This window comes from Acipenser ruthenus, chromosome 18 (genome assembly GCF_902713425.1).
Source record: "Acipenser ruthenus chromosome 18, fAciRut3.2 maternal haplotype, whole genome shotgun sequence".
NCBI classification, from domain to species: Eukaryota; Metazoa; Chordata; class Actinopteri; order Acipenseriformes; family Acipenseridae; genus Acipenser; species Acipenser ruthenus.
The window spans coordinates 16538501-16559277 of record NC_081206.1 but is presented as its reverse complement, the minus strand read 5'-3'; the positions used below and the strand labels follow the sequence as shown (position 1 = coordinate 16559277).

Here is a 20777-nt window from a genome sequence, read left to right as displayed (position 1 = left end):
ACTCGTAACAGCGTGCTACTAGGAGCTGAAGCTGCACTCTGTGCGCGGGGCACAACCTTGAAGCTGTGGCCCTCCCTGAAGATTTATTCTTAGCGTGGCTCAGAGCTGTTATTGAATGCAGGGTGAGGGACTGGCAGCACAGAGACAGCGTCCTGTACTACATCGTTCCCATTCTAGACCCCAGAGGCAGAAAAAAGAAATAATTATGGCACACATAAAATATTTTTTATTTAGAGAATGTACTTTTTACAAAATGGTGGTGATTTGCTTGGTATAAAATAAACAAAAGCTCTTCGTAGGGGGGAAAAATGTAGCCCCCCCCCCCCTTTTTCTTTTTAAACTCGTAAGAACCAGAGCTTGACATTGATAACCTCCTGCTGCATGTAATAGCACCGCCAAACCACATTTATTTTATATAAAGCCTTTCATGGAAAAATGCTTTACAACAAGTATAATAGAAAATGAACACACTTAAACCATTAAGCCCCCCAAGTTAGGATATGCTAGCAGTTGTTTCATGTTGCATAACTGTATGGATTGCTATGAAAAGGTGTTGTCTTTAACTTGGCCATACACCTTTACAGATCCTTTCAGTACCTTTGCAACTGCCTCTGCTGATATTGGAGGAATTAGAAATTCAAAAAGATAAAGCCGGTTGCTTCAGCTACTTGAACACAGTACATAACACAGTGATCTCAAATGATCGCTGTCTTGTTTTTTTTTTTAAGTGAAAGAACACATCCACCGTATACAAGACAACTTGAACCTTGAAAAGAATAAACACGCAAGGTACGTACATTTTTTCTAAAACATCTTTGTAGAGGTTGTTTTACCTGTAAGCACCTGTGGCCGTGTGCCCTGCCCCTGTGCGTATCTTTGGGTTTCATGTTGTCTGTTATATGTGGATATAGTGGTGCACCAGATATAAATGGGTCTGTGTAGCACGAGTGACTTAAAATATATAGTTGTATTTAAGCACGGGGATTGCACAATCACTTCACGTGCAGATAAAGTATGTAATAGTATGTGAGCACAAGGAGTGCACAAATTAGTTCATGTGCTGGGATTCAAGTGAATGATTAATTAGTAATTGAATCCTGGCATAGCTGTATATACACAGACGTGCTCAAATTTGTTGGTACCCTTACAGCTCATTGAAATAATGCTTCATTCCTCCTGAAAAGTGATGAAATTAAAAGCTATTTTTATCATGTATACTTGCATGCCTTTGGTATGTCATATTCTAAAATGGCCTGGACACATTTGTTGGTACCCCTTAGAAAAGATAATAAATAATTGGATTATAGTGATATTTCAAACTAATTAGTTTCTTTAATTAGTATCACACATGTCTCTAATCTTGTAATCAGTCATTCAGCCTATTTAATTTAAATGAGAAAAGTAGTCACTGTGCTGTTTGGTATCATTGTGTGCACCACACTGAACATGGACCAGAGAAAGCAAAGGAGAGAGTTGTTTGAGGAGATCAGAAAGAAAATAATAGACAAGCATGGTAAAGGTAAAGGCTACAAGACCATCTCCAAGCAGCTTGATGTTCCTGTGACAACAGTTGCAAATATTATTAAGAAGTTTAAGGTCCATGGAACTGTAGCCAACCTCCCTGGGCGCGGCCGCAAGAGGAAAATCGACCCCAGATTGAACAGAAGGATAGTGCGAATGGTAGAAAAAGAACCAAGGATAACTGCCAAAGAGATACAAGCTGAACTCCAAGGTGAAGGTACGTCAGTTTCTGATCGCACCATCCGTCGCTTTTTGAGCGAAAGTGGGCTCCATGGAAGAAGACCCAGGAGGACTCCACTTTTGAAAGAAAAACATAAAAAAGCCAGACTGGAATTTGCTAAAATGCATATTGACAAGCCACAATCCTTCTGGGAGAATGTCCTTTGGACAGATGAGTCAAAACTGGAGCCTTTTGGCAAGTCACATCAGCTCTATGTTCACAGACAAAAAAATGAAGCTTTCAAAGAAAAGAACACCATACCTACAGTGAAACATGGAGGAGGCTCAGTTATGTTTTGGGGCTGCTTTGTTGCGCCTGGCACAGGGTGCCTGGAATCTGTGCAGGACACAATGAAATCTCAAGACTATCAAGGCATTCTGGAGCGAAACGTACTGCCCAGTGTCAGAAAGCTCTGTCTCAGTCGCAGGTCATGGGTCCTCCAACAGGATAATGACCCAAAACACACAGCTAAAAGCACCCAAGAATGGATAAGAACAAAACATTGGACTATTCTGAAGTGGCCTTCTATGAGTCCTGATCTGAATCCTATCGAACATCTATGGAAAGAGCTGAAACTTGCAGTCTGGAGAAGGCACCCATCAAACCTGAGACAGCTGGAGGAGTTTGCTCAGGAAGAGTGGGCCAAACTACCTGTTAACAGGTGCAGAAGTCTCATTGAGAGCTACAGAAAACGTTTGATTGCAGTGATTGCCTCTAAAGGTTGTGCAACAAAATATTAGGTTATTTTTGTCCATGCCATTTTCATTTGTTATTTACAATATTATGTTGAATAAAAAATCAAAAGCAAAGTCTGATTTCTATTAAATATGGAATAAACAATGGTGGATGCCAATTACTTTTGTCAGTTTCAAGTTATTTCAGAGAAAATTGTGCATTCTTCGTTTTTTGTGGAGGGGTACCAACAAATTTTCTGTAGATGCACGAATCACTCACTAGGGGTTGGGTGTTCGTGAGTGGAGAACGGGAGAGAGCGAGAAATAATTTGACAATAATAATAATTGCTACTGGTGCTAAACCACCTCAGCCCAGTACTTGGGTATGGTAATCGTCAGAAAATATACCACGGTTATCGTTGTACCGCAGTATAATGTCATTTTTTTGTAATCCGTTTTTAAATGGCTATTTAAAGAAATACACTCAAGTCTAGTCATTTTTTAACAAGGAACATAACTTTCATTTAAAGTTTTAAAACAAATACAACACACTGGTACTACAGTTCTATCAGGCACTACCTAACTGGGCGTAGTTTTCACTGCAGCTCACACAGGCTCATCATGCTGCTTTTTTATTTCAAATTACTGTAGAGAAACACCAACATTTTCTGGGCTCAATCTGGAACGATAAGGAGTAAGGATGTGACCACTGCAACTGAATACCCCCTTCATCTTTATCAGTTTGGACGGCATCCTATTAGTAAAGAGAAGCAAAGTGATACCTAGCAATAGCCAATCGAATGTTTTAAGACATGCAGTGCCCGCCCACTGATCTCTCGGCAGAGTGCAAAACTTAATGATGAGAAGACAGCGCCTGCAAATAGTTTTTTTTTTTGGACTGCATGATAACAGCAATGAACACAAAGGAAAGAAGAAACGTTAAGGTGGGTATGACACCGTTGCAAAGTTAAGGGTCTTTTTTTTTTTTAAATGGGAGTAAAATTGTATTAATTTTTGAATGCATAAAACCAAAATCCCTTCAACACTATCAACTCGAGGAGACGGCAACATCTTTATACAGACGTGCTCAAATTTGTTGGTACCCCTCCACAAAAAACGAAAAATGCACAATTTTCTCTGAAATAACTTGAAACTGACAAAAGTAATTGGCATCCACCATTGTTTATTCCATATTTAATAGAAATCAGACTTTGCTTTTGATTTTTTATTCAATATAATATTGTAAATAAGAAAACAAATGAAAATGGCATGGACAAAAATGATGGGACCACTAACCTAATATTTTGTTGCACAATCTTTAGAGGCAATCACTGCAATCAAACGTTTTCTGTAGCTCTCAATGAAACACCTGCACCTGTTAACAGGTAGTTTGGCCCACTCTTCCTGAGCAAACTGCTCCAGCTGTCTCAGGTTTGATGGGTGCCTTCTCCAGACTGCAAGTTTCAGCTCTTTCCATAGATGTTCGATAGGATTCAGATCAGGACTCATAGAAGGCCACTTCAGAATAGTCCAATGTTTTGTTCTTATCCATTCTTGGGTGCTTTTAGCTGTGTGTTTTGGGTCATTATCCTGTTGGAGAACCCATGACCTGCGACTGAGACCGAGCTTTCTGACACTGGGCAGTATGTTTCGCTCCAGAATGCCTTGATAGTCTTGAGATTTCATTGTGTCCTGCACAGATTCCAGGCACCCTGTGCCAGGCTCAGCAAAGCAGCCCCAAAACATAACCGAGCCTCCTCCATGTTTCACTGTAGGTATGGTGTTCTTTTCTTTGAAAGCTTCATTTTTTCGTCTGTGAACATAGAGCTGATGTGACTTGCCAAAAAGCTCCAGTTTTGACTCATCTGTCCAAAGGACATTCTCCCAGAAGGATTGTGGCTTGTCAATATGCATTTTAGCAAATTCCAGTCTGGCTTTTTTATGTTTTTCTTTCAAAAGTCCTCCTGGGTCTTCTTCCATGGAGCCCACTTTCGCTCAAAAAGTGACGGATGGTGCGATCAGAAACTGACGTACCTTCACCTTGGAGTTCAGCTTGTATCTCTTTGGCAGTTATCCTTGGTTCTTTTTCTACCATTCGCACTATCCTTCTGTTCAATCTGGGGTCTATATCACATTAAACCATGTGAACTCAGAATTGTAAAGAAAAATGGTTGCAGTTTCAAAACCGTGGCCGTTTATACCGCAGTTTACCGTAAAACCGGTATATTGTGACATTCCTAGTGTGGATCAGTGTTTTGTTTGTCTATTTATTTTGGCCAACGTGTCGTTTTGTTTGTTCAGTGTTTGTTAAACCTTTTTATTTTGTTTATTTAATAAAAGAGCTGAGTGCCATTGCGCTTCAGTTTCGCCTGCAGTTGCTGTGTGTCTTGCATTCATTTTCTGGCCTGAAGTCACCCCTACAGCCAGCCTGTTCACAGCACCATACATACGGTACTGTATATACCATGTACCTGGGGTACAGCAAGAGCCATAGATACAGCAGCGATGGCAGTTATGGTAACATCCCTTGTTTGGGAGCGCTCTAAATCCCTTTCTGTTGTGTTGTGTTGTGTATTAGGTGTGTGATGTTCTGAGCCTAGTTTTGAGCAAGGGCAGCATTCCGCTACAGAAAAGATGGCCCACAAAACACTTAATACGAAAAAGTCTTTCTTTACCATTGCGTTTACTGACACAGCTGTCTTTGTCCTTGTATTTCTATAACTTAACATGAGCTTTAAAGTTCTTACTTCAGGTCAAACAGTTATTACAATTGTATATGATATAGGACCGAATAACAAGTTTCTAACAGGTGTGAAATATGACCGTTATTTTAACTGGTGCTGCCACCTTCTTGATTAGATTCACTTTGTATCATTTTCTGTTTCAATCATCACATCCTGGTGACTTTTTTAAAACACAGCAGTTAAAAGCACCCTATCGCCTCAATAGAGTTTTCAAACATGCCTTCTCTCTTAAGTACAGCTGGTACACTACAGCTGGTACCCCCCCCCAACGCTCTCCCCCTATTGGGTGTACATCAGTAAGAAATAGTGTTATACAAAGTTATTCGAAAAATGAAAACTGATATTTTAAACTGATCAGATTTTGAAAAAAAGTAGTTCAGATTATTTATATTTTATATATGTATCAAGTTGCCCTTGAGTTAATCAAATAGTCAAATGCGACTGAGTTGCTCATCAGCAAATGTGAATAAAAACACATTAATCCTCTGCAGAAAGTTGAAAAGAGGGGAAAGAAAAATGCATTAACAGTAAATCAGTACCTGCCCAGTACCACACCGTCACATCTCACACATGCCCTTTTACAAAACTGAATTTGTTACCAAATGTTGGTTTGCTGCGGACTGCAAATGGTAGTTGTTATCCGTAATACCGGAGCGTCTTTAACATTGAAAGTCTATTTAAAGTGAAGCCAGTGGAATCAAATCAGAAGTGCATCAGTAAACCACGTGTATAACTGTGGATGAATCTTGTTGTTCTGTTCAGGAGCTGTTTATGTATTCTAAACCCAGTACTCTGTGTGTAAACAGATGTGCACAGGTCAAGTCAGCAGGAGGCAAAGCCCTGGTTTCTGTTGAGACGCACAACAATTAGCATTAAGACAACAAGCAGGGCTGCACGGAGCTCCCTGCACTACAGAAGTCGGGAGTGCTGGAAACAGCCAATCTCAACTGAAGCCTTCCAGTACCACATGAAATAAATACACAGTCCTGAATAAGTGACCCGCTCTGAGGTGATCCAGCTACAGCAGAAGGGATTCTGCTCACCATGCTCCCAGCCCAGTGTTTAGAACTATCTTCCTGAAATGTGTTACTAATGTCATGTCTCCATTGCACCATAATTCAGTCTGTAAAAGGAATCTCATTCCAGTTTGAAAATGGGGCTGCAGCCGCTCCCTTCTGCATTCCAATATTTCCTTGACGGTATAATATATTCACAACCAACATCTTTTTTTTTTCTGCAGTCTTGAGATTTAAAACTTCTCTCGCCTTTTGGCACTGGACGTATCTGACACAGGTCTATATGCTGTGGTTATAATATTATTGTCTCTAATTTTGAATTTACGCCCGCGGCAGGGGATTAACTCAGCAGGCATGCTTGTTACACAGTGGATAACTGTGTTATAAGATTCAGTACGACAATGGTGAGATTTGTTTGTGTACTGGGGAAAGGTTGCCCAATATATAGGAACCTTATATGTTCAAAATGCAGGTTCACAAAACAACTTAACTTCACTGAAAAATCAGATTTCCTGTCAAATGAGATGTAGAAAACCTAATACTGTTCAGTTTTGGATTGATTAGAGCTGGGCGAGGCAACTCTGGTCCTGGAGGACCATTCCACTGAAAGTTTAATAGATACAGTTAAATGATTAAATACCTCAGGTCTGGCAAGGGGTTTCATGGATTCAATTAATCAATTAAGGACATGAGGGTTAGCATGATCTGTGTAGTTATCAATTTTCAATTTGCACATTTTATTTGAAGGCCTCTTGGAGTATAAAAGTGAAAGTTGTGTTCATGCAAGGAATGATTTGGGAAGCTCTTTTAAGTTCCGTATTTTAAAAGTTGAGATCTGTGGGATATTCCCAGCCACTTCTGTAAATTCACCTCCACCTCTCCCTGTGGTACAGTATGTAGGTCTCTCTCAGTGTAAGAGCACTGTGTGCCACAATTTGAAACAGAGAAAAAAAAGGAGCTTTTTAACTAAATTGATGTCAAAATGTCAGGAATTTAAATAATTTTGCCTTCAGATATAGAAAAGAGTGCATCTGAAGGCAAACGGCACCATATGATAAACATTTTTTAAACTTGGCACGTACACCTGGCACTGGCATTTGACTTTAGTACTGTCAGGTTGAGTTAAGGCTTCCCCCTTTAAATGTGTTAACCTCCTACTTGTTTTTGTATTACATTGCAATTGACTTTCCAGGCCCACTATCAAACAACCAAGCCTCATTTCGCACAAGGATTTTACTGTATTTTTCTTGACATACTTGCATTGTTTAAACATTGCCCTTTAGTTTCTCACAGGTGGTTTTACACAACTACAAAATACTGTAATTACCTTTTGTATAGTTACAAAAATAAACTCAAGCAAAACTGCCATTAAGTTAACAGACGCTATGTCAGTAGTCCAAGAAATTAGTTTTTTTAGCAGTTTTTGTTTGCACTTACAAAACTACTGCTATCAGATCACAGTGTTTGCTTGTGGTTTGCATTTGTTTCCAAGGTACACCAACGCGTGTGGCATGGCCGTTGTATTTCCTCAGAGGCCTGCCAAAGTAATTGGGTATGATTTTATGGACCTACCACGCAGGAACGGTGCCGGCGACACTTCACGTAATTGGCAGCAGTAGCTGTCAGTCTTAATCAAGAAAGCCTGCACTCCAGGGTGCCGTCAGTCATCCTAAACCAACAGAAAAGAGAATCGATCAGCTGTCTGCATGGAGAACTGTTTAGGCAGGGAAATCAAATATTTATTTAAGAGTTTATGCCTTCCAAAACATGCTGAGTTCAGTCTCATCCAAAGTGATTATCAGGGAAGTACGGAACAACAATGTTTGCATAACTTGTTGGTCAGAGAAAGCGTTTCCAGGTGGTGAATTGTAAGAGGTTTTCTAGTAATCTTTTAGAGTGCAGCAGTAGTAGCAATATTTGATTTAAATGGCGTTTCTTATAAAGAACCATTTTAAAACACTACTACACTAAACGTATTGGTGTAGTCTGTTAGATTTTGAAAACGTTGGGACCGTGGAAAAATGCAGTAAACCGTCACCCCGGAGGTCTTTTTTTTTTTTTTTTTTTTTTGCAATGCAGCTATAAATTGTTCAGTGTTTTAATTTGCAACCTTATCATCATTCTGTGCAGAAGGGCAGGCTGTTTCACACATCACTGCCAGCAAGTCGCAAGCCCTGCCAGCACATTTCTTGATTGGCAGGTTTCTTTATATATATATATATATATATATATATATATATATATATATATATATATATATATATATATGCTGTAATGCTTCTAGAAAGAAAAAAAATGTAACATTTAATTAGGAACACTGGTTTCCAATACATTGAATTGGTATTGTATACAGCTTACATAAGGTCTAGAATGGCCTCTGGATGGCCTTTCCTGTTTGTATTGGGAAGCAGCTTACTGTAATTTACAGTGTAGGAATGTTCAATGAGATGCATCTGGAAACTACCAGCACCAAATGGTCATGTGTCCTTAATTTACAAACATTGCCCAACTCCAGTACACAATTGGTATAACCTAGCCAGTTAAAGGCCAGTGTCACACACCACTACTACACTGCTAAACCCAGTTTAATTTGTAATAGTTTACTAGAATAAATAATTGAAATAACATGTTTAAATCATTAGACTAGCTGAGCTGATTTCTAAAAAACGAATCCAGTCTTGTTTTGTTGAAAACAAAACAAAACAAAAAAAACACCACAGTTATTTTTGCTAGCTACAAACCTGCCATGAGCTAGAAGTGTTCCGGAAAAGAGGCCTCCACCTCGCACCTCAATCCTGTCCTGAACACTGCCTGCCTGACTGCCTGCCATTTGGTCCTGGGGCTCCCTCAAGCAGAGATTGACAGCTGTGCCACATAGTCTGGTTGAGAACCAAACTCGTTCAACTTGTATACCTAAAAACTGTCACTTGAGGAAATATACATGTATTTGTTGCATTATCTATCAAGAGCTTTGGAACTAGTGGCACCCGGGACTGTCAAGCTAATCTATCACTGTCAAATGTTAACATCTGTTGAAGCAGTTTGGGGTTTTGAATATTTATGAAAAAAACATGAGGTTAGCTATTTTTGACAAAGAGACAATGACTTTGTTGGAGCAACCATGTGCCTGCTTGTTTAGTGAAGCAACTGTAGATAACAACTAATGAGGAGAGGAGGGATTCCAGGCTTTTTCTAGAAGTCCTCTTATCTTTCTGTTGTTTACTGTGACTGGGTACACCCTGCTCTTGTGTGTATTTTGTATTATTTTATATTGTCTGTTGATGTTTTATGATTTACATGTATGGATGTACTGGTGCACAGGGTGTGTTATTAGTGTTGAAAATGCATGTTTGGTGTGCACTGGTGTTTTAGGTCAGCAGGGAAGGAGTAATTACCTTCCCTGTCAAATCACTTAACATGCAGAATGTGCCTGAGCTCGATTGAATGATTAACAAGCAATGGAGCTCATGCACAGCTGTATTAAAGAGCGGACCAGCCACTCATCAGGGTTGGTTTTGGTTCAGAGGGGGAACGAGAGACGTGGTCGTGAGTGAAAATATATGGAAGAAAACAATTGCTATTCTTACTGAGTTAGCTCAGCACGATAATTGTTTTGTTAGCAGTGTTTGTTTATTGTCTGTATATTTTGGCCACCGTGCTGTTTTGTTTTGAAAAGTGTTTTGTTTTGTTTGTTTAAATATTTTATTTATAATAAACACACGCATCAGCGCTTCCCCTCGCAGTCCTGTCTGTGTCCATTTCCTGGTCTGACGTCACCCACAAGCCACCTGGGTAAGTTGTAACTTAATGGGATAAAAAAAAAAAATACATGTTTCAAGGGCTTTCCAACAAAAATGAATTCACGCAAGGGGTCGAGCAAACCCCTTTGGGCCACTTTAGTTGGATTGACCTACAGCAGTTCAATTTATAATATTAATGGTATATCTTTATAATTGTATAATATCAATGGTAAGTCTTTATAATACAACTCCTCCAGAAGCACAATAATTTGCAATCTGGCCAGGATTTTTATCGTCTGATGTTTTCCCTGTTTCTTTGTAGTTCACTGCCTGACCAATGTTTGTCAAGTTTCATATTCTTTTGTATCTCAATTTACATTACCCAAAAGATACCTGCGAATACATAAGCATACATAAATATCTGAAATAAGTATTGCATGTTACAGAGCAGAAGATTGTTTCTCTCTTTCTCCTTGGTGTGATGGAGTATTGCGTTAGCTGTACTAATTATTATTATTATTATTATTATTATTATTATTTATTTCTTTCTTAGCAGACGCCCTTACCCAGGGCGACTTACAGTGGTAAACAAAAAATACATTTCATGAATCACAGTACAAGTATTAATACAATTAAGAGCAAGATAAAATACAATAACTAATGAGAATAAGGTAACCCATTATTTTCTATAAAAAAAAAAGAAGAACTGTTTGCAGTTTCAAAGAGTATTCAATCCTCATTAACCCAAATCTAGAATCAGCTCGTCTCACTGTCCTATTGCAGCCGCTTAAGAGCGAATGAGACTGAGGTTTTGAAACAGAAGTGCATCCGTTTGCAAAAAAAGATCTGTGTAAGGCCACATGTACCCTTTATTTGTTTGTTGCGATTGAGTTTTATCTTTTAATACATGTTTAGTTTCTTTTATCTACTTGATTTTTGATATATGGGTCTAAAAATAAGAACTGTTCCAATTATTACATCTAATTGTAACACGCTGACACCTCAGCACAGCGTTGATACAGTTTCCCTTCACCTCTCTTACACATTATTCTAGACCAGGCACGCTGTATTCAAACTGTTTCATTATTTATCTCAAGGGTTTCTTACGGTTATTGAATTCTTTGCTTATTTGTATGGGTTATACACACAATTATATATATCTCCTTATATTAATAGGAGCAAAACAGTTCAATATTCTCCACGTGAAGTATGGAAGCGATGCTCTCCCTGCCCAAGAAGTGAGGGCTTGGCGCTCCCTGCCAGCCCTGCAGCACTACACCTGCATTTAACAGCATTTTTAAGGCTACAAACAACTACAAGGCAACCGTCGCATAGGCTATTCTATCAACACTTCTAGGGTAAAACTATATAACTGAAATGCAATAGAACTACAAAGAAATTCAGTAGTGAAACCAGTTCCGCTGAGAAGTTTTTATCGATTTCTCAGTCTCTTGTTTTTTTTTTTTTTTTTAGGGTTGAAATAATTTTGCAGTCTAAAGATGTACTTTTAGGGCTGTGTTTAATCATTTCCCCCCTGTTTCTTCCGCAGCACAGAAATACCATTTTTAAAAAGGCGGATGGCTTACAGCTTCTCATTTAGTGCTTGTTTGGTGCGGGCCTTTCCAGTGAGTCATGATTTTCTATTCCACTCCAATACCAAGCAGTTGGGCATAATTATAACCTTGACAACTTGTTGCCAAGGTAATCACTACAGCACTCAGTCACCTGGAGTGCGATGAGAACCTAATAAGTGCTCAACCTGATTATAAACCCAGCGTCCTTTGATAGGTTTGGAGTTTTTCTTTTGAAATTCAATTCTTAGGGTCTTTTTGAAGTAGATGAAAAATGCCAGTGTATTTAATAATACTCCTTCTTCTTTGTGTGGTCTTTGTTTTGAAATAAAACTGCATTTGGTAGCTTAATATCATTCTAGTTTGGTTGCTCGTAGCGTTACTATATGGCAGTGATATAAGTTGGCACAATGTGGAATTACATTCTACTTGTATGCTCGGTATTTATTGATACCTCCCTCAATATTTGTAAATATATTTCAATTTGAAGAAAAAAAGGATCCAATATTTCCAGTCTTTAATTTGAGATAGATTGAAATTTACATTCCAAGGCTCTGTCAAAACAAATGCAAATATACATACACCAGAGCAGCAATGCACCCTGGGTTATTGCTAATATGCCTGGGCTGAGCATATTAACAATCCAGAGCTTGTTTAAGTAATGAACATTTTTGCAACGGTTTTGAACTCTTCAAGTCAGCCACAAATTCAGATAAATATTTGCATATGTTGTAGCCAGTAGGAAAGCATGTTTGCATTCAGTAATATCAGTAAGACCACTATACATTTAATATATTAGATAATGTTCTTGTAAAATCTTTGGAAAATAAAATGCTGACTGTACTTAGTGGTTTTCAAGAGGGGATGTTTAAATTCAGGTTTTATTGCGGGTATTTTGAATATTGCTCCATGCAGAAATGGGCATGTGGCATCTGATTTAGTTCCAAGGTATTTTTGATATCAGTTTAGGAAAATTATATTCTCCCGGGAGTGATAAATTTGGACTCGCTTGTGCTCCGCGTGGAAATTGCAGGATAAGCAGCTGGGTGGTTAATTTAAACCCCCTCCTCAAGTTGTACCAATCAGGTGTGTTGATCTCACAGTAACGATAAACTGTAACATTTCAGATGTCCGCACTCATGAACAGAAACCCAGAGATGATGTCAGAATTTCTTCATTTTTATTTTTTATTCGTTGACCACGGAGGTTAAAAGTAATAACGAACATGTTGTTTCGACCTTAAGAACAGCGGCCTGTAGTTTTCAAGCAGTAAACCACAGTGTTTTTAAGATTAATAGTGCAATGCACTGTGGACCTCGACTGCATGGCAGCTTTGTTCAGCTGAGACCACATTCATATATCTTGAGAAGCTGAAGCTGCACGGCCTGGTTGTGGTACAGCCCTGCAGCAATGCTAGTTGAAATGTGCCGCACGGTCCCACAGCTTGCTTGGGACTGTGGAAACAGTGTGTAAATCTCCAAACTGACTGTAAGGGAATGGTGTGAATGGCACTCTGGTCACAATCTGAACATCAAGCAAAGCACTACAGATAGAAACAAGACTCATGCACTGACTGCAGGCTCATAACCATTTAGCGCCTTGTACTGCAACAGTTGTCAATATGGTCCAATCTCTGGAGTGAATTCAGTAGCTAAACTTCTTACCTCCCCTTTACATTGTCCTGAGAAGGCAGGAATAGTCCCATCGAGCAAACAGTCTTGCATTTTGAGCCAAACAGGTCCAAAGGAAAACAAACTACAGTCGTGTGCAAATGTATTAGAACACCCTGCTGCTTCTGTTGTTTAGGAATCAAACTACTGTAACTGAAAGTCTTGTCAAAATAGGCAAATTAGTGATTGTCTAATTTAATTGATGACTTTAATAGGCCGCACATGCAATTAATTTAAAATAGTAAGAGAAAAGGAGCAACACATGGTAAAATGCATGAGACTTTTTAGAAGTTGTTTAAGATGCCTAATTAAAGCACAAAGTGGTCTAACATTTTCACACATTTGTGTTTCTGTATCACTGATTATTGATTGAAAATTGAAATTCTCACACCCAGAGGTTTTCATGCAGGTAGGTATATAAAGGATGTAAATGACACATCTTGAGGTATTCCAGTAAATGTGCACACTACTGTATATATGTTACTGTCAGTCTAAAGTGAAAATCAAACAAAACTTCAATTTTTGTCAGTTTCCATTTGATGCTGGCCCAGAAATCAAAGCAGCTGGATTTGAGAGTCTGTCAGCACAGGTTAATATTGCTTATTGGCCAAACTTGACAAATCACATAGGTGGAGGAAGTGACTCAAGGAAGTGAAACAAGTGATGCGTTAAGAGTAACTTCAACAGAAAAGAAAAGAAAAACAATCAGAGAACTACACTGGAATCCACACCTCTGTGTGTACAAGTAGCAAATGGGATTATCTTTAAATCATGTTAAGAGAAGCAATATCAATTACATTAAACACATTTAGACACGTGTGTATCGTTATTCACAGCTCTCATGGTGTGGCACATCCAGAACTGGAATATTTAAAGTGAAAGAATTCTGAACACTTAATAACATGACTGAAAAGTTAAGTCCTGCAGTCAAAATAGTTAAAAAGATATTGGCTGCTGATTTCACCTCATACTGAAAATGGCTCCCCTTGGCTTGAAAACCTCTAATGAGCAAAAAAAGATGAGTGTTTGTCCCCTTTTCAACCCCCTAGTTTTTTACTTTAAGCCCCAACCCCAGTCAGTATTTGTTTAATATGACCCCTGGTGCAAGTCTTGCTGTCCATTATTTGGTGTCTGCAAGCATCACGTTTCACTGTTCCACCTCTAATGATTTCCACACCAGTAGTTTTGGCTAACTTTATAAACGACCCTGTACTTTTACTCTTCAGACAGAAAAGACAGGGCTGCTCCTCCTAAATTTCAAATGTTTGGCACATTGAGTCTGACATGACCAGGAACTTTTGGATCTAGGTCGTTTGGTTAGTTCTTGCATGTTCTAGTTGCCCAGAAGTCCCGGGTAAAAGTTGTGCCTGAAAGTTAAGGAAACAGAAGTGACCTTCACAATACTGCCAGTAGCTGTCCTCTTTAAAATGCTGGATTGGCTATAGTATATGAATAATGAATAGGAAGGGATTGTATCTACACAAAGTCTATGAACTGGAGAAAGCTCTGCTATTAATAAAATAATATAGTATCCAAAGGGCTTCACTGTTTCATGTTCAATTTTACACAGTTTAGCGTCGATCCTGATTCTGCCATAGTTTAACCTTAAACTGCACGTATCGGAAAGCAGGCTTTGTTGATGGCTCAGTTTGTTTTCATGCCTCCAAAGAGTAGTCCAGCTGTATGGAGACATGCACGCCCCTTTTAAGACCTGCTTGACGTTAGGTCGCCCAGTTTTGGTGTTTGCAGCAGTAGGAGGTTATACATTATTTAATTATAGATTGCGTTTTTCCTATATAATGGTCAGTACAAGAAAAGCACAATGGATCATGAAAACTGTATCCCTGCTAAAACTACATGCAGGGAATGGAAAGACACAAACCACAACGTGTCTGCATTCTAATGGACACAAAGATAAACCATGCAGAACTCTTGCAAACCAACACCAGTGAATTAGGACCTAATGGTAGAGTTTGAGTGTTATATACTGTATACCCAGAACAAGGTGTGCAGTATACTCTATATTGTATTGTATTCTATATTGCATTTTATACTATGATGTTTTATGCAAGACTCATATTTGCTGAAATAGTTACATTCCTTGGAGCTAGTTCAGAGCCTGTAGTTGTATTATCAGACACAGAGAGCTGCAGACCCCAATAGTCTGTTACCAGAGACAGAATTGTTCCACTGGCAAACACAGTTGCATTATTTTCTTAAAGGGTTTGATTTACTCACTGTCTCTCACTCTCTGCACAGTAAATGTTAGCTAGTGTTAATTTTTCCTCCATTTTGCCAATTACACAGCGTTTTAGAAGCACTTGCTGTTTGTGACACGCATACCAGGGATTTAATGCAGAGAGAACTTTAGTCACACAGTCTATGTTGGGGGGGAAAGAGCATAACCATTTACCTACTGGAGACAGCTTGTTATGACATGAAATGCATTTCATCTATTGAGCTCGGCTGCTAAAAAACATCAGAGCCTAACCACTTAGGAAGGCACCGGGCATTCAGCGATAACAGTGGCATTGCTATAAATCTAAGCAGACCGTTTACATCAATGCTTGAATAATTCAGTAGATTATAGGCTGTCTAGATTCATAATTCTGGGGCAAAGCCTGGGAACTCGTGTGCTGTTCGGATCATTATTATTCCTGTCAGGCACAGTATGAGTCTTTCTTTGAATAGTCTCCATTGTGCTTCTGACAATTCCGTGTTTCAAATTAAACAGAAGGATGGCGAAAAGCTGTGTTCATATAAAGAAAAGAAATGTGCGTATGCTGTACTTAAATTCATGGAGTCTGAATCTTAAGAATTGCATTGATGCATTAAATTTACTGTGCTGCCACCTCACTGCTATTAGGACAATGTTGTTTCCTATTGAAACAACATTGTCAATGTTTTATTACTAACTGTGGTCAATAAACTACTGCTTAATGTGTTTATTAAATGTTGTTTCAAGCATCTTATTCTTAATAAACTGCTGTTTTGTTTGCCCAAAAGTAATTCCGAACCAGTGAGTGTCAATATCTTTGATCTTATTCAATAAACTACAGGGCATACGAACCTGGTGCAGTCCACAAACTCAATCACTGACTGAATTAAAATGGGCTTTAAGTGACAAGAAATAGGAGATGCTTTTTGATTATTGCTGCGCACCTTGTATGAGAAATACATTGGAGATATATTGGGTATAAATGTGCCAGGGCTAGCATAGTGTCTGTGGCTTATCTAGCCGAAGTAGAGTGCTGAATTGTGTTGAAAAGGTGGCCGTATTGAAACCATGCTGTGACATTTTTGCTGTCCTTTTTCGTGTTCATATTTTGTGCTTCAGAGTTAACTAACCGCATGCACAGGAGCATGCCACCCAGTAAGATGGATCATATGTAGGGTTAAAGTTTTAACCGATAAACACCCCCCCCCCAAAAAAAAGGAAATAAAACACAGGAGACTGGTACTGATTTTGGTTCATGGTGCAGCTTATTGTATTTTGGGTTCATTTCCGCCCTGGTTTATGGATCAGTTGACCTTATTTTGTGTTCACTGCCCCTCCTGGTGCAGTTGACTGCTTTGCAATCGAGGTGCAGTGCTCAGGGTGATTTCTGTCTGTGCTGTTATTTGATTGGAGCAGTCCGGTGCAGCGCTCACGGTGATTCCCGTCTGTGCTGTTATTTGATTGGTTGGAGCAGTGCTCAGGATGCCTCAACACATTAAAACTCCAGAACAGTGCTTTTGTTTAAAACCAGAAGGAAATGGGTTAATTCACTTTTCTGACTATGAAATACAGCATAAGAATGTCAACTTTGTTAAATCTAAAATACCTGACAATTCATGCCTCAGTCTTACTGCAGACTGAACCAAGCCCTGTCTGTTCCCATCCTAGTCGCTACTGCATATGCACAAATGCTCAAAAACGTTTCCCGAAAAATTAAATCCATGTACACAGTTGAATTAATCGGAAATGTAACGGAATTATCTATTCCAAGTCATGTAAACACAGAAGTGTCGTTTTCAGAAAATGAATTTCCTGATTCAGTTTTCCGAATACATTCGATTTCTGAAAACTTGATCTCATGGAAACGTACTGATTGTTAGGCAAGAAATATTTTGAAGTAAATTGTGCAATGATCTGACTTAATGATTTGTTTATTTATTTCAAATAGAAAATATAAGCCTGTAAAATAGAATAATGTTTTACTCAGCACAAAATAACAGCACTACTGCAATAATTTAGAATGTCATAGATCCGTCATGTCTTTTAGGAAACCATGCATCAATGCTAAAGCCATAAATTATTAACACGCTTCTAAAAATCTTCATCAAATCAATTGTAAATCACAGTAAAACAGTCATTTTGTCAATGTGTTTGCAGGTTTAAACCTCTTTCTGCTACTGGATAACTGCTTTAATCTCAAAACCAATCTTTTGATGCCGGTGTCTTTCCAGAAGGATGCTGGAAAGGCTATGCTTTATGATTGTTCTGGCAGACACTGCCTGAACTTGCTGTGACACAGAGTCATTCACCAATTTCAGCATTAACAGCGTGTAAATGGGCTTTGTGCATTGTGTGGTGCCAACAGTGAAATGTATAGTTTCAACACAGCTGAGAATGGGTTGAACAAATGGAGAGTACATCAGTAATTTAATTAAGAGGCCTGGACACTGGACATTAAATCAATACTGGTCTGAGAGCTAATCATTAAGCATATTTAACCTTGAACTAGGCAAAAGCTGCTGAAAAGAAACAGTTTATCATCATTTAAGTCCACATAAGACACGAAGGGACACATTTCCAAAGCATTTCCTCCATTCTTTAATGACCTATTATGTGAAAGGAGAAAAAATCATGTTAATGTTACAAATGAAAAACAAAAACCATAGGGCCCTATTTAGCAAATATGTGCGCAGCCACTTTCGCAAGGGCAAAAATGACAGCGTTAGCGAACCGACGCAATAGTGCACGAAAACTCGGGGCTAACGCATTTCAAATAGCAAATCATGCGCCCAGCCAATCAAAGCATAGTGGGGGGAGTAAGGTTACAACCAATAAGGATTCAACTTTCCCTTTAAGAGCACCTGTGTGTCTGCGTTGGCGAACGGATGGCATTTTGAAACCCCAAAAAAAGAAGAAAGACAAAAGAGCAAAAAAAATAAAAATGTCCAGCAGTCCAAGTGAGGAGGATGACCAAGCCCCTCAAGCAAGGTTACGATTTTTTTTTTTTTTAGCAGCCTGGAGGTGGAGAGTGAATATGAAATAAAAAGGCTTTGTCTGACCTGCCTGGCACTTGCAGCATTTGCAACCACCACCGCTGGGGCTTCAAGTTCAGCATCTGCTTCTCAAACCCTGTAATCTTTCCTCTGTCAGTTCAACATCCATTATGGAGATCTATGTTATGTAAAACACAACAAGCCAGGATGATATTGCTAGCCTTCTGAGGAGTGTACTGTAGTGTTCCCCCAGAGACATCCAAACATCGGAATCGCATTTTGAGGGTTCCAAATGTTCGCTTAATTACAGTACGAGCACATTTAAAGATATGGTTATACCTCTGTTTGGCAGGGGTCATGGGGTTGAGCAGCAGTGTCAGTAGCCACTGCTTCAGTGGATTCACGTTGTCTCCTATCAACCAGCCTCTCATACTGTCATCCCGCTGAAACGGAGCTGCCACCTGCGAATTAGTGAGGATGGTTTGAATACACATGTGTGATTGGCATCACACACTGCTTGCACGTTGACAGAATAGGTCCCCTTACGATTTATGTAGAGGTGCCTATTCTGTGTTGGTGCGTGTAGCTGCACATCTGTTCCAACAGTGGCTCCCAGGACACCAGGAAACCCATACCTCCCAAGAAAACACTGCTTGTATTTAGTTGCAGTTCATGAGAGAGAGAAATGGATGAATTCTCCTGCCCGCTTTACTAAATCTGCTGGTACATCTCGCATTGCGCAGCCAACTGGCTCATGTCTGCAGTATACTGTAAAGCCATAAATATTTGCTAGCCTTTTGTTATGCGTTTTTCATGTATGAAAAAAAATGTAAACATTTTTGGCACAAAATCAAATTCCACTAACAATACATACTTTGTATATTGCAACAGATAGCCAACATTTCTGGAGCAAAATAGGCTTTATGGGTGTGATTCACCATATATTTTGGTCACAAATATTTATGGCTTTACAGAAACCCACAGTACATTGGAACGAGCCAGTGGCATACAATGCTAGTGCAGCGGGTACCCTTATGCTACAGGCACACAGTGTCCTCTCCGCATGTCTCCTTCCAGGTCAGCCTGAAGCAGTTGGCAGATGTCAGTGATTGTTTGTGTGTTGAGGCAAAATTGCTGAAAACATTGTGTGTCAGACAGACTCAGATAATAGATGATTTCTAAATATTTGAGGACGCCTCCTCCTCTCTCTTTGTCTGGCCACGTAGAAATCCAGTGCGCATCCATATTTCTTTTATTTCTCTTTTTTCTCTCTCTATTTTCTTTGCCTGCTTCCCTGGTAGTTGCAGCGGTATTTATAGTCGACCATGTAATTTGCACACAGTTTAGACCTAGGTTTCACATGTCAATTGAAACGCAAATGCTAACACTGTTGATGGTTTGCTAAATCGCTACATCTGTATGTAAATGAGGACACTCCCCAAAAGTTCAGCCCATGTCTAGCACTATCGCTGACTTGCTGGGTGGACACTAAAACACGGTAGGTGGGCAAAGTCTGTTTGCTCACGTGTGCGTCTGATTTTGGTGCGCTAACTGTCTGCAAAAGTATTTTGCGATTGGCTTAGGGGTTTGTGAACGTTGCTAAATAGGGCCAATAGAGTGCTTAAGAGAATATGAAATATATTGCCTTGTTGTTTGATTCTAAATGTATACATTTAACAGGTGTTTTACCTCTTTCAAAATAGGAGTTAATCATAGACTGGAGTAATATGGCCTATTGTGGGAAGCAAATCTTTACTACTAGGTAAAGAAAACAGCTTTGCTTCAGGAGAAAGTGTGAATGCATTGGTAGTTTAAATCTTCCCATTAAATCATGTATAACATTCATCAACTACATAAGCTGTGTTTCCACTGCCACAAGCCCCGTTCTGAACACCATTCTTGAGGAGTACTGTGTTGTTCCAATGGTTGCCCTCCCCTCCCCTCTGCAAGCAGGTTCATTCAGGTCTCAGTGTGGAGAATGGTGCTAGCAGAAGACTACCTAGCAGAAGACTACCTTGAATTCAAGAAACTGCAATGCCGGTGCATCTCAGCATGCACCTGCATTGCAGTTTCTTGAATTCAAGGTAGTCTTCTACTAGGTTGTGAAGAGCTCATTACAATTCTTTCTGATTTTGAACGTCTTATTGTAACAGGCGGTGTTGTGCAATACACTGCCATTATGGATTCTGTCCTATCCCCTGTCTGTGAGAAGAGAGGAGGTTAAAAGCTCTAAAACCATGATGCAGACGAGCCCGGCTCTTTTGCATTGTGGTTAAGACACTTCTGCATGCCCTGTTATATTACCTGTTGATTCCTGGTACCTAATAATTTCCTGTGTTAAGAAAAGACAGACCTACCACACAAGAAATGGATTAGGTGCCAGGAAGCAGCAGTTGAATTGTTAAAAATC

General features: G+C 39.3%; 1 protein-coding gene across 27 annotated transcripts in view; it reads left to right on the top strand.

Moving 5' to 3' along the window:
- Window positions 1–20777, top strand: part of LOC117424054 (alpha-(1,6)-fucosyltransferase-like) — a 215233-nt gene that overhangs the window by 91353 nt on the left and 103103 nt on the right. For 14 of the 27 annotated variants that reach the window (XM_034927878.2, XM_058991320.1, XM_034040221.3 and 11 more), the window contains one exon: window positions 729–789. The exons of the other annotated variants lie outside the window; for them this stretch is intronic. The gene's annotated coding sequence lies outside the window, so the exon portion shown is untranslated. The remainder of the gene's footprint in view (window positions 1–728; window positions 790–20777) is intronic. 27 annotated transcript variants of the gene reach the window in all.